The sequence below is a fragment of the Ranitomeya variabilis genome, chromosome 3, assembly GCF_051348905.1.
Source record: "Ranitomeya variabilis isolate aRanVar5 chromosome 3, aRanVar5.hap1, whole genome shotgun sequence".
In the NCBI taxonomy this organism is placed as follows: Eukaryota; Metazoa; Chordata; class Amphibia; order Anura; family Dendrobatidae; genus Ranitomeya; species Ranitomeya variabilis.
This window is the reverse complement of record NC_135234.1, coordinates 637000979-637016956: the sequence shown is the minus strand read 5'-3', so window position 1 is coordinate 637016956 and position 15978 is coordinate 637000979.

Below are 15978 nucleotides of genomic sequence, written 5' to 3'. Positions count from 1 at the left end.
CAAAATAGTAATTATAATATTTGTTCATGGGACAAATATATATATATATATATCCATACTGAAAATGTATATGCTGCATATAATAAATTATTTGAAGGTCTGAATATTTTTTGAACCACAATATTATAATAATTATATATCAGAATATTTCTGCTTCCATGTCACTATGATCCAAGGAGCCACGTTTTATTTTCTCATGAAGTGACCAAAGCAGCAACATATACAAACGTGTAATTAATATAATTAAGCTTAAGAAAAATATAAAATATAAATATATAGCTAATCAGTGCAATCATAATGTATATGCCAAGGTTATAGTTTGCTTAAACTAACATTACAATATATGAATATATATATATTTTTATATATGTCCGACTAATAATATATATATAAATATATATATGTGAATATATATATATATATATATATATATATATATAAAACTTTCAGTATAAATATGTAAACGCTTTCAATATGTGACCTTTGTAGCACAGTAGATCAATCATCTACCTTTATCTAAAGCTTATTGTTATGTATGGGGGGGAGGGGTTACAGCTGCATCTTTAGGCTACAAGGGTCCAAGGTCAATGCTGTATAAATAAAAATACTAATAAAAAAATAAGTAACAGATTGAACCATCTAAACTCCCACATGGCTTCCCCAAGCATGCGAAGATGGGAGGGTGGGTTTCTTTTATGTGACATTATGGACAAGTTTGTTGCCAGACGCCTTAGCTTGCTTAAACAGTATTGAAAAGCTGCAGTAATAAGGGTCATGCGAGATGCACAGTCTATATGACTGACATAAGGACATGAGATAGTGGTGATGCATGAAATCAGTATTGGCTATAATTCTTAAGGATTTAATAAAAATTGAAATAGAAAAAAAGCCCAGTATGGCTGTATACAGAACTATAATAGACTAATGGGTCTGATTAAGCTACTATACATAATTGCGTAAAATGCAGAATTTTCTTGGTGTATCATGAGGTCCATTTTTTTACGTCTCTTAGCTTTCTAGTCCAGTTATGAAAGGGCCCTTTGGCCTCTAAATACCAATGTTATCATATTTTTCAAATATTTGTTACATTGCCAAATTTTCTGTAAGAAAACAGAATAGTATTAGCAATAGTTATATAACATTTTAAGCCTAATAGTAGTCTAAAACTAATAATTAAATATAATCAGTTAGTTTTAGTAAAAGGTCCACCTATCAGTGTCTATGATCAGGTGGTCGCAAATTTTGAACACCTACTTACATCAGCATTTATTATTGTTTAGTGTAAAAATTACACTGGACCAGTAAATTAATTCAGACCAGACCCCAAAATGAGTTAAAGCACTTTTCTAGTTGTGACAACTCATTTCAAAAGCTACATAGTCCCAGATATTAAAAAAAATCGAAACCATACAGTCACCTCCCGCATGGGTGGCCATTCCAGCGATATAGGCGCCATGTCTTTTAACACTCAGGTAACATTGTTATGCCATGTGAGCGCTACCACCAATCAGAAGCTGCTGATGGGCTGTAGATTTCCATCAGGCAGAACTGCGTCTGGCAGACCTGTGAAGGCTGCAGTAACATCGCTAGAACAGGTCTGGGAGGGGAGTATATATGTCTTCATTTTATATGGGGTGCTATAGAATTTAAGCAGAGGTTGTCCACAGTGGAAAACCCCAGTAAGGACCCATAACACCTAAACTAGTGATGAGTGGATCAATTTGCGAGACTCTGCTTCATTGTCCAAGTCAGTGGTATCTGGTGGCTAGACAAGAGGCCCCCAAATCCTTACCTTCCAGCATCTCAGAAGCAGCATTTGATTCGTCAGGGCTGGCACAATGTCATATTTGAGTCACGTCACACATATGATGTCTCGCTGGCACTGGCTAATCAAAACCACACCGGAAGGTAAGATATTTGCATGGCTCCCATCTAGCCACCAGGTACCACTGAGCTGGACACTGGACTGGAGTCTCGCGAATCGATCCACTCATCTCTAATCTAAATGTACTTAGGGCTGACGCTTGCATTTATTCAAACCATAGATTCATTAGACCCTTAAACTCATTTAGATCCCATAACTTTATTTAAAGCCAATACCAGGCCCAAACATGAAGTGAGACCCAAGGCCAAAACTTTGAAATAAATCATCCTAAAGTGTGGGAATTAGTTCAGAATCCAGACACACCCCTGAAAATAATTTAGTCCCAGACTACTAAAATCACACCGCAGCTCAGGCAATATATTTTGTCCCCAGAAAAGACAAAAACAAATTATATACAGTCTATATGGTATACCACTTCCGGATTCTCTTCACTTCTAGGCACCATCAAACACAAAGTGTATGCGAACATATGGAATTATGTATTATATCATATTACTGAAAGTGGCATAGTCCCCAGCTTCTAGCAGGTCATAGTTTTCTTTCCCTGCTGGTAGGCTATCTCTAAATGATAAGAAACCCAGTAACCAGTACAGTAACTAAAGACACAGGTAAAAAGAGAGGTATGGGAAATTCATGTAATTTGGGGGAGTCTGAAGCTGGGAGTGACATCTGCTGAGTGAGGAAGGGGCTGTGGGGGATATATCTTTCTGGTCCAGGCACATGTAACGACCATTATGCCGGTCGCTGCTTGAGAACAGAATACGGCGCTGCTATGAATGACTCAGAGTACAATATGATATTAAACCAACTTTTCTTTATAACTTATGCAAAAAATGTCAAAATTTTCTCTCCCAACATAATATGGGCCACAACAGCCACAACTCACAGAATACAAGTTATACAGCCTGAGAGACCCCAAGTGCCAGCTTCACAGAGAGAAATACAACTACCCCACAACTATACCACTCCCTCAACTGTAACGGGCCTGTAACGGGCCTACACGGGGTTATACTGTGCCTGTGACACGTGGTCCTCTCAGGAATACAATCTTACACCCGCCTCCCGCCTAATTTACAATAAATCACGGGTACCCGGTTTTTCCCAACATATACATATATCACAGTATATACTCAGTGTATACGCAGTGCACTGTCTTATTATTGAGTGCTCAGAGTGTACTCTTTCACAATATATGCTTCAACAGTCAATAACTGAATTTATTATACAGGCATCCAGCAGCGGATTAAATAGGTATTTGAGCCACCAAATCTTCTGATGCAGATCCAGATAAAGTTCACAAATAATTCCAGGAATATCCCACAGCCAGAATCGTGAAGCGCAGGAATCCACACAGTCTCTATTAGTTTGTATGCAATTCTTAAGACAAGAGTGTCCTTAAATAGGCTGTGATTCCTATCTAGCTATCCCTAGCTAACTACACAGTCGGTGACCGGTCACACTTCTCTGTTTACTCACAAGAATAGCTTTCTTGAAATCACACAGTCCGTAAACAGGAATGCCTCAAGATCTGGATTCCCCTCTCTCCATCACCGCGCTGCTTCTTCTCAAACACCCAGAAACTCTCTCTGAGGTAACTGTCCTGTTTCCAGAATCTTCTTGTCTTTCACTCATGGGTGACCTCTGGTGGCTGAACAAAATTACTGCAACAGCATTGTAATTATCCTGTCTATTACTCAAGGGTGACCTCCGGTGGCTGAACACAGTTACTGTATCAACACTGTTTATGATAAAAAGAAAAATCACCATTCTACACACATAGCACAGCTCTCCTGATTGATGCCAAGAAGAACCCACCCACTCAGCACAGTTACAGAGGGAAAATTAACATTTGCAGAAATAATGAAGACTGTAGAAAAGCCAAAAATATGCAGTTTACACAAGTGTCTGGCTGCACTACTTGTAATATACAGGGTGGGCCATTTATATGGAAACACCTAAATAAAATGGGAATGGTTGGTGATATCAACTTCCTATTTGTGGCACATTAGTATATGGGAGGGGGAAAACTTTTCAAGATGGGTGGTGACCATGGTGGCCATTTTGAAGTCAGCCATTTTGGATCCAATTTTATTTTTTCCAGTGGGAAGAGGGTCATGTGACACATCAAAATTTGTGAGAATTTCACAAGAAAAACAATGGTGTGCTTGGTTTTTACGTAACTTTATTCATTCATGAGTTATTTACAAGTTTATGACCACTTATAAAATATGTTCAAAGTGCTGCCCATTGTGTTGGATTGTTAATGCAACCCTCTTATCCCACTCTTGACACAATGATATCAACACCGCAGAAGAAATGCAAGCACAGGCTTCCAGTATCCATTGTTTCAGATGCTGCACATCTCGTATCTTCACAGCATAGACAATTGCCTTCAGATGACCCGAAAGATAAATGCTTAAGGGGGTCAGATCAGGAGACCTTTGTGGCCATTCAACTGGCCCACGACGACCATCATGATGATGTGTTGTCCTCTTTGTCCTCTTTATGCACTGAAGATGGCGTTCCCTGAGTTTGTCCAGCAAGATGGTGCACCACATTATGGGTGTCAGGTCCGAGCATTACTACATGAACAGTTTCCTGGAAAGTGGATTGGTCTTCGTGGGCCAGTTGAATGGCCACCAAGGTCTCCCGACAGTTCTTCAGAAATGTGTTTTCATCAGCTTCTAAACAAGATCTGTCACCAGATTTCATAATACAAACTGCTTGCATCAGATAAACGACATACCACCCTCCATAGTAATGTCACTATATGTACCCTTCTGTATCTGAGATCGGTATCCTATTCTGTTGATGTGCTAAGTAGTCACTGCAGAGGCATGAGGAGCGCTGTGATAAGTCTGAAAACCACCATTCCTGGCTTTTGGCGTGGGATGGACCAATGCCGATGACAGTGCATAGTCCATCTAGGAGTAAAGAACAGCAGGAAAGATGTATTTCACACTTACTACAGCTCTCCTTATGTCTCTGCATTGACCATTTTGGATATAAAGAGAATGAGTTACCAATCAATGAGGAAGAATTAGCTTCAACAGATCAGAGGCTATTAGCTATAGTTACATTTACTAGGGGTGTTGTAGGGCGGCATGGCTGTGACATAGATGGAAACTGTCCATATAAAGGAAACATGAGGTTTTTATTTTCAGCCAAAATGCAGCAAATAAAGCAACCAAAAAACAATAAAGACTTGCCCGGCAAGGCACTAACTAATACACCATACCCCTGACTCATGCTACCAGGCTTTTCTTCAGCCCTTTATGTGTCTGTAATGAGGTGATCCTCATCCAGCTGAGCTGCCTAAGCCTCCAGTACTATACATACTGGAGCGAGAGTGGGAGTGAGGAGTCCCACTACCAAATCCTACTCATCTCTACAATATAAACCAGCCCGGAACTACTATGAATAAAACGGCTCAGCACCTAAGCTGCTGCACCAACCAGTACTACCCGGCTTTTACTATCTCACCAAGCCTAATTTTCTAGGAGCGATATACACTTTGTCCACTATCCTCCCTGCCATCCATCTATAATACTGTAGACATTCTGACCTGGATTTTTAAAGCAGTCATCAGGTCTAAGGGTACTTTCGCATGTCATGAAAATGTAGTAGACTATCCACTGCCTGTTCGCTTAGGCTACTTTCACACTTGCGTTTTTTTATTCAATCCATCACAATCCGTCGTTTTTTGTGAATGCAGGATCCTGCAAAAAAATGTGCACGATCTTGCATTCTCCCATAGACTTGTATTAGTGATGGATGGCCATCCGTTTCATCCGTCGTGCACTGGATCCGTCGTGAAATAGCGGTCCGTCGTGCAGAGAAAACGTTCATAGGAACGTTTTTTGTGCACGTCGGAAAATCGGTCAGCGACGCATCCTGCGCTGCCCGTCGTCGGCTACAATGGAAGCCTATGGACGCAGGATCCGTCGCTGACGGTCACACACAGGAATCCTGCGACGGATCCAGCATGCCCGGAAGGATTTTTCAAGCCCGGGAAAAACACTCTCTCGCTCTCTCGTCCCCTGACACAAACGACGCATCCGTCATTTCACTGGATCCGTCGCATACGTTTTTCACTATTTTCATGACGTCCGTCGATACATCATTTCACTGCACGACGACGGAAACCAGAAAACGCAAGTGTGAAAGTAACCTTAGGCTACTTTCACACATAAGGTTTTTTGTTTCAGGCACAATCTGGCTAATTTTATTAAAAACTGATCCGTCGCACATAGTGAAAAACTGATGCGACGGATCCATTTTTCCACTGGATCCGTTTTTTGTTTTTCACCCGGAATACAGTTACTTCCTGTCCGAGAGAGAGAGATTCCAGAATGGAAAATGCATGATTTCTGTTAAAAGCTGGATCCGGTCGCCGGATTCGGGCCATTTATACCTGCGTTTCATACGTTTTTGACCGGATCAGTCATCGTGCAGTTTTCCACCGGACAGAAAAAACATTGCTCTGGACATTTTCTCCGTTCGCCGGAAAACTAATTTTTGACGGATCTGGCAAAAAAAGGATGAAACGTAGGGACATCAGGCGCATTCCGGTGCTAATACAACTCTATGAGAAAAAAACGGATCCCTTTTTTTTTTAGAATTCGCCAGATTGTACCTGATGCAAAAAACCTGATGTGTGAAAGTCGCCTTATCGTTGCAAATTCCACCCTTTGAAATGCAAAAAGATAAAATGCGTTGATCCTTGCACCGTCTTCACAGTTACATTTTCAGCAGCATCATCAGTGCTGGACTAGCAGCAACCAGTGGGACTTATGCCTCTTTCACACATCCGTCGGTACGGGCCCGTCGCAATGCGTCGGGCTGACATACCGACGGACGTTGTGAATTCTCTGCACGACGTGGGCAGCGGATGGATGCATCCGCTGCCCATTCTGCAGTCCGGGGAGGAGGGGGCGGAGTTTTGGCTGCGCATGCGCGGTCGAAAATGGTAGACCCGTCGCACAAAAAAGTTACATTGAACTTTTTTTGTGACGACGGTCTGCCAATTACCGACGCATCCAGTGCACGACGTATGGAACATGTGTCCATACGTCGTGATGCGTCGGTAATACAAGTCTATGTGAAAAAAAACGCATCCTGCGGGCAACTTGGCAGGATGCGTTTTTTTCACAGAACGACGCATTGCGACGTTCACATTATGACGGAAGTGTGAAAGTAGCCTTAGTCACACCCATCCAGTGTTTGGAGAAGTCCTTCCAGAAATGGTCTGCATTGAAGAATTGCAGGCTAAAGCTACACCTTTGACATAGAAACAAGGCCAATTGACTCAACTATGCAAGAAAACATAGGATCTGGGTTGAACAAAAATGGCAGCAGGTGCTCTTTGAAATATAGAAGTCCGTTGGTAGAAAAAGATTATCAAAATTTTACAATATTTGCGCTACTGCCATCTTGCAGCTTATGGACTTTTAGTAAATTTAGACCTTCTTAGAGGCGTATTTGCATATTCCAATTTCAGCAGAAAACAGAATTTTTTCAGGGTTGCTGTGATTCAAGAGAATGTTTCTATTCCAATCCAGAGCTCTCTTATTCAGATTATCACTGGCTCAGACGTATTCACAAAAGAAGCCATTGTTGCCATAATGGCTTATGGTTTGGGAATCATATGCCATTCAATATCTAGATGATTAATTAGGGCATTTTCCCCAATAAGCTCACTTCACTTCACTTGATGAATGCCTCTCAATTTTTTCCAGAAGCTCTGATTTTCTTTTCAACCCCATTTATCTCCAGCTACCAGGAAGCTGTTCCCTGGTTTCATATTGGACTCTACATACCAAACCTTGTTTCTCTCTGAGGAAGAGATTTTTAACTTCATAAAGTCGGTGATCTTATTTCTTACTGCGAAATGCAAATACATTTATATAATTTATACAATGTGATTTTCTGGATTTTATTTTTGATATTCTATCGATCAATGTTAAAATTAACCTACCGTTAAAATCATAGACTGTTCATGTCTTTGTCAGTGGGCAAACTTACAAAAATCAACAAACGATCAAATACTTATTTCCCCCACTGTACTTCCACATCATGGGCAGAAGAAGCTTGAGATCCACATTATGTCATCTGTAATGTCAACATGACACTAGTCACTATTCATGGACAAGCCATGAGGGTGGGTAGTCGGGAGGTCCGGTGTAAGATACTAAGAGGGTTTGTCATAAACAAAGGGGTAAGGCAAAGGCATAGTCAGGTCACAGTTCGAGGCAAGTTGCCAACTAATAAAATATATAACTATAGAAAAAGATTAAGTTGCACCCTGAATTGCTAAGAATGACTATAGAACATTGGAACTGCATTACTGCCATAGAAAATAGGAAAACGCTACATTATGTACAGTTCAATTTTTCCAATATTCCATATGTACATAATGTAGCGTTTTCCTATTTTCTATGGCAGTAATGCAGTTCCAATGTTCTATAGTTATCTTTCTTAGAAATTTCTACTCCCATCAGCATCACGTGATTTTAAGTAGGAAGAAATCAACTAACTACTTAAAATCACCTGAGGCTGATTATATATTAGAATTTACTGTGAGGGTATGGCTCATTATTACAAAGGTGCCTATTTTTGTCAAGTGTTTATTGTTTTGTGCCCTTTTTTGCTTGCACCACATTCATCTTTTCATTTTCGCCTTTTTTTAGAGTAACCTTTTCTTACATGTGTGTCTGTTGCTTTGCTGCTTGTTTGCCACAGTGGACCATGTTTAGGGTCTCCAGATGTTTTTGCCTGATTTATAATTTATAAATTTTCAAGAAAGAGCTTAAAATATTCCATACAAAACTGTTCCATACGAGGCAAGTGTGAGGAGTTGCAGGCAATGATCAGCTGCAGCACTAATGTGACATAATACCTAGGTATTGAACCCATTCTACGCCCAGGTGGCGAGCATTTTATTTGTACATTTATACAGTGTTTTCAATAAAATGGTGCAGGAGATTGCGGTTTGCGTACACGCTCACTCTGACACCGTTTTATTGAAGTAATGTACTAAAACGTCAGCATAGCAGTGGGCACACAAGGGCCATAGGGATAATGGCGATGGCCAGCGCGTGCGCACTGTGATGTTAACATTGTAGTAGAATTCTGCAATAGAATGGTACCGGAATCAACGCAAGCTCATCCTGCGACATCTGGCTCCATTTTGTTAAAGGCATTGTGTCTGCTAGTTCACATACAGTGTCTTCTATAAATTACCGCCGTATTGCGGTATGCGCATTCGCTGTTTCCGTCACTTCACTGCACAGGCAACATAGCAGTGCGCACTCACCGGCCATAGCGATAATGGTGACGGCCGGTGGATGCGCACTGCTATGTTAACATTGTAGTACAATTTTTCAATAAAATGGTGCCAGAGCCAATATGTGCTCATCCCGCGATATCTAGCTCCATTTTGTTGAAGACACTGTGTCTGCTAACTCGCATACAGTGTCTTCAGTAAAATAGTGCCGTAATGCTGACTCTGGTGCCACACTGTCCAGATGCCGTCCATCTCGGACAGCAGGACGCATCCACCATTATATATAAGATTAGACGTTAGCGCTGGCAGGCACAATGTTGATTGCAGGAACAGTGCCATTACGGGTGGTGAGTATATGGTGTTTTTTTCTTACATGGGTTCTGAGGAAGGCCGATTAGGCCGAAACGTCAACGCTTTTTTTATGTGGATCTTTCTGGTTTTTCTATTTGTGCAATAAATATATTATTCCAGCATTGAAAAGGCATGCCAAGATCTTTTTTCTTCTTACATTCCACAAAAAATCCAGACAGTACTGTGTTATACAATTGCAGCACGGAAAAAGATAAGTGTAGAAGTCTTGGACTCCTCATACAGCGATTCAATTTTATAGATGGAAAATTATATAGGGAGATGGCAGCAGCAGTGCCAGATTCAGTGTGATTGATCAGTGATGGTGTAGCTGTCATCTGTCCATCTTGCCTTCACAATCTGTTCAAACAAAATTGGTGCTAAAAAATAAAATAGTACTCCTTCTCTTTCAAGCCCTGAATATCTGTCCAAACAGTTGTTTTTAAACAAATAGAGAGGCACATCCGGGACACGTTGCATAAAAAAATGTGGTGCCCTTGTAAAAATGAAAAATCTGGGGCTAAAGTTATATTTTAGTGGAAAAATAGTATCAGAATAACTGGGATATGTTAAAGTACTCCAGAGTTACAACCCTATAAAGTGACAAATATCAGATTGAAAAATGGATGTTTGCACCGTCATGGAACACTTCAGAATCCCACTGATTTTAAGACTGTTTTTTGGTGACATATTGTACTTGATGATAGTGGTAAGATGTCTTCAAATTTCTAAATGGAAATTTGGCAAAAAAATGTAACATTTTTCAATTTTTAAACTTTTAATTTTTAAGTCCTTAAATCAGAGAGTTATGTCACACAAAATAGTTAATAAATAACATTTCCCACATGTTTTCTTTATATCAGCACAATTTTTTAAGCATACTTTTTTCCTCAGGAAGTTATACGGTTTAAAAGTTGACCAGCGGGAAATTCATTCAAGAAGTTTCTTAACCCTTCTAGGGCTTAACAGGAATTTTTGAAATGTGGAAAAAAGATAAACATTTAACTTTTTTCAGATTTTGCTGGACCGGTTTCAGGGTGACATGTCACATTGGCAGAGGCCTGAGGTGGCAGAGGCCTGAGGTACCAGAAGAGCAGAACCTCCCGTAAGAGACCCATTTTACAAACTGCACCCTTAACTAAGTCATCTGGCTCTAGGGGTGAAGTAACCATATTGACACCACAGGTGGGTCACAGAATTTTGTACAATTGGGCAGTGAAAAAAAAATGTACCACCCAAATTTTGTTTTAGCTACAGATTTTACATTTTCACGCTGGGAAATTGGTACAAATGGCACCCAAATTAGTCCCACAATTTCTCCTGATTATAGAAATACCCTATATATAGCTGTACAGTACTGCTTAGCCATATGAAGAGACTCGGGAGGGACGAGGAGCTATTTGCCTCCTGGAGCGCAGATTTTCCTAGAATAGTTTGCGGACACCATTGACAGAGCCCATAAGTGCCAGAAGAGCAGAATCCCCCAAGTGATCAGATTTTGGAAATCAAACCCCTTTGGGAATTTATCTACAGGTATAGTGACGATTTTGACTCCATGGGTGTTTTCCAGAAACAAGCAGCAGTGGATGTTGCTGAGTGAAAAATTGTGAACTGCCATTGTTGCGACCAGTATGTTGTATTGACCAGCACGTTATGCTCAGCTCATGCTTCTGGAGAAACACACCGTAAATTAGGCAGGCTTTCATCGCTACAGAAATGCCAAACATGTAGACTCTAAATGTGGTTTTGACACACTGTGGGGCTCAGAAGGGAGGGGGGCATTTGGATTTAGGAACGCAGAATTTGCTGAATTTCTTTTGGGAAGGTGAAGAGCCATTTTGCTTTTCCAGAGCCTTTGTGCTATCAGTAACGTGGAAGACCCCTATATTTCTATATTTCCATTGACAGATGACAGACCTGAGTAGGGGCTTTTTTGTGGATTGAGTTGAAGCTTTTATTGGGAACATTTTACATAACGTTTGGGATCACATATCCTGTGCTCTTTGCTGGGGTTTCCATCTAAATCTCCGAGTGACATGATTCAGATGAAACCCCCAAAAGGATCCATTCACTATAATAAGGCAGCAGAGTTACCTCTGTTCAGCGATGTCCACAGTGTCTCCATCTGTCTCATTATAGAGAATCTTCCACTTGGGGTTCCATCAGAACCACGTATTTTATAGAATTACACAGAAACACTGCTGTAAGCGTTCAGCACAGAGCACAAGATAACTGTGAGCCGAGCCTTAATGCGATTTTTGGGAGGCAAAATGACATGCTCGAGATGGGAAAGTACAGTGGACGGCACAACACACACAAAAATTGAGATGGAAAAAGGGAGAAGAAGGCCCTAACAGTAGTGACCGAGGGATGGGGCACCTCCTAAAAACAATCTGACCCTATCCCTAAACTCCCAACACCACCGTCATGTGCCTAGTTCATAGTTGTCACCTCACTATACCCTGGCTATTGCACTGGTCAGCAAGGACGCTAGCCTCACCACTGCAGATAGTATCAGCACAGGAGGTAGTGTCAAGCACGAGACAGACAAGGAAAGGAACAACAAAACTTAGCTCAAGCCTCTACTGCAAAGCTCCACACAGCAGAGGATATGGAACCAGGTCCTCAAACTCCACTGAAGCAGCTGATACTGTTGTGAATTTGGATTCTGGGCTCCCCCGGTGGCTACTGGTGGAATTGAACTGGTGTCTTCATCTTCTCTGTTCACCTGTTCCCATCAAGATGTGGGAGTCGCTATATAACCTTGCTGCTCTGTTAGTTGCTTGCCGGTCAACAATGTTATCAGAAGCCTCTCTGTGCTTGTTCCTGCTCCTAGACAACTACTAGATAAGTTGGACTCTTGTCCATGTTTGTTTTTGCATTTTGTTCCAGTTCACAGCTGTAGTTTCGTTACTGTGTCTGGAAAGCTCTTGTGAACGGGAATTGCCACTCTGGTGTTATGAGTTAATGCCAGAGTTTTAAAGTAATTTCTGGATGGTGTTTTTTGATAGGGTTTTCAGCTGACCATGAAAGTGTCCTTTCTGTCTTCTGCTATGTAGTAAGTGGACCTCAAATTTGCTAAACCTATTTTCATACTACGTTTGTTATTTCATCTCAACTCACCGCCAATACATGTGGGGGGCCTCTGTCTCCTTTCGGGGTATTTCTCTAGAGGTGAGCTAGGACTAATATTTTCCTCTGCTAGCTTTATTTAGTCCTCCGGCTGGGCTGGGCATCTAGAATCAACGTAGGCATGCTACCCGGCCACTGCTAGTTGTGCGTTAGGTTTAGTTCATGGTCAGCTCAGTTCCCATCTTCCAAGAGCTAGTTCCTATATATGCTTATGCTATGTTCTCTTGCCATTGAGATCATGACAGTTTGACCGGCCAGCAAAGTGTTAATTGTTTGGGCTGAAGCAGGAGAAAAAGAAGTGTTGAAGGGAAAATGTTTTTTTTTTTTTTTTCCCCCCAGAGTTTTGCTGCCTAGCCCTTAATTGCTGTCTAGCTGCTTCTTACCTCCTCTTAACCCTTGAATGGCTCTGTGTCCACCTGTTTGTAATGGATCTTCAGAGTGTAACTGCAGGTTTGAATAATCTCGCCACGAAGGTACAAAATTTGCAAGATTTTGTTTGTCATGCACCTGTATCTGAGCCGAGAATTCCTTTGCCGGAATTTTTCTCGGGGAATAGATCCGGGTTTCAGAATTTTCGAAATAATTGTAAATTATTTTTGTCTCTGAAATCTCGCTCTGCCGGAGACCCTGCACAGCAGGTCAGGATTGTGATTTCCTTGCTCCGGGGCGACCCTCAAGACTGGGCTTTTTCATTGACACCAGGAGATCCTGCGTTGCTCAATGTGGATGCGTTTTTTCTGGCCTTGGGGTTGCTTTATGACGAACCTCATTTGGAGCTTCAGGCAGAAAAAACTTTGATGTCCCTATCTCAGGGGCAAGATGAAGCGGAAATTTACTGCCAAAGATTCCGTAAATGGTCTGTGCTTACTCAGTGGAATGAGTGCGCCCTGGCGGCGACTTTCAGAGAGGGTCTCTCTGATGCCATTAAGGATGTTATGGTGGGGTTCCCTGTGCCTGCGGGTCTGAATGAGTCCATGACAATGGCTATTCAGATCGATAGGCGTTTGCGGGAGCGCAAACCAGTGCACCATCTGGCGGTGTCCACTGAGAAGTCGCCAGAGAGTATGCAGTGTGATAGAATTCTGTCCCGAAGCGAGCGGCAGAATTTTAGACGGAAAAATGGGTTGTGTTTCTATTGTGGTGATTCTACTCATGTTATATCAGCATGCTCTAAGCGCACTAAAAAGCTTGGTAAATCTGTTTCCATTTGCACCTTACCGTCTAAATTTATTCTATCTGTGACCTTGATTTGTTCTTTGTCATCTATTACCACGGACGCCTATGTCGACTCTGGCGCCGCTTTGAGTCTTATGGATTGGTCCTTTGCCAAACGCTGTGGGTATGATTTAGAGCCTTTGGAGACTCCTATTCCTCTGAAGGGGATTGACTCCACCCCATTGGCTAATAATAAACCACAATACTGGACACAAGTAACTATGCGTATTAATCCGGATCACCAGGAGATTATTCGCTTTCTGGTGCTGTATAATCTACATGATGATTTGGTGCTAGGATTGCCTTGGCTGCAATCTCACAACCCAGTCCTCGACTGGAGAGCTATGTCTGTGTTGAGCTGGGGATGTAAGGGGGCTCATGGGGATGTACCTGTGATTTCCATTTCATCATCCATTCCCTCTGAAATTCCTGAGTTCCTGTCTGACTATCGTGACGTCTTTGAAGAATCCAAGCTTGGTTCGTTACCTCCGCACCGAGAGTGCGATTGTGCCATAGATTTAATCCCGGGTAGTAAATACCCAAAGGGTCGTTTATTTAATCTGTCTGTGCCTGAACATGCTGCTATGCGAGAATATATAAAGGAGTCCTTGGAAAAGGGACATATTCGTCCATCGTCATCTCCCTTAGGAGCCGGTTTTTTCTTTGTGTCAAAAAAAGACGGCTCTTTGAGACCATGTATTGATTATCGGCTTTTGAATAAAATCACTGTTAAATATCAATACCCATTGCCGTTGCTGACTGATTTGTTTGCTCGCATAAAGGGGGCCAAGTGGTTCTCTAAGATTGACCTTCGTGGGGCGTATAATTTGGTGCGAATCAGGCAGGGGGATGAGTGGAAAACCGCATTTAATACGCCCGAGGGCCACTTTGAGTATTTAGTGATGCCTTTTGGTCTTTCTAATGCTCCGTCAGTTTTCCAGTCCTTTATGCATGATATTTTTCGCGATTATTTGGATAAATTTATGATTGTGTATCTGGATGATATTCTGATTTTTTCGGATGACTGGGACTCTCATGTCCAGCAAGTCAGGAGGGTTTTTCAGGTTTTGCGGTCTAATTCTTTGTGTGTGAAGGGTTCTAAGTGTGTTTTTGGGGTACAGAGGATTTCCTTTTTGGGATATATTTTTTCCCCCTCTTCCATTGAAATGGATCCTGTCAAGGTTCAAGCTATTTGTGATTGGACGCAGCCCTCTTCTCTTAAGAGTCTTCAGAAATTTTTGGGCTTTGCTAACTTTTATCGTCGATTTATTGCTGGTTTTTCGGATATTGCTAAGCCATTGACCGATTTGACTAAGAAGGGTGCTGATGTTGCTGATTGGTCCCCTGATGCTGTGGAGGCCTTTCGGGAGCTTAAGCGCCGTTTTTCCTCTGCCCCTGTGTTGCGTCAGCCTGATGTTGCTCTACCTTTTCAGGTTGAGGTCGACGCTTCTGAGATCGGAGCTGGGGCAGTGTTGTCGCAGAAAAGTTCTGACTGCTCCGTGATGAGGCCTTGTGCCTTCTTTTCCCGTAAATTTTCGCCCGCTGAGCGGAATTATGATGTTGGGAATCGGGAGCTTTTGGCCATGAAGTGGGCTTTTGAGGAGTGGCGCCATTGGCTTGAGGGGGCCAGACATCAGGTGGTGGTATTGACTGACCACAAAAATTTGATTTATCTTGAGACCGCCAGGCGCCTGAATCCTAGACAGGCGCGCTGGTCATTATTTTTCTCTCGGTTTAATTTTGTGGTGTCATACCTACCGGGTTCTAAGAATGTTAAGGCGGATGCCCTTTCTAGGAGTTTTGAGCCTGACTCGCCTGGTAACTCTGAGCCCACAGGTATCCTTAAGGATGGAGTGGTATTGTCAGCCGTTTCTCCAGACCTGCGGCGGGCCTTGCAGGAGTTTCAGGCGGAGAGACCTGATCGTTGCCCACCTGATAAACTGTTTGTTCCTGATGATTGGACCAGTAGAGTCATCTCTGAGGTTCATTCTTCTGCGTTGGCAGGTCATCCTGGCATTTTTGGTACCAGGGATTTGGTGGCAAGGTCCTTCTGGTGGCCTTCCCTGTCACGAGATGTGCGAGGCTTTGTGCAGTCTTGTGACGTTTGTGCTCG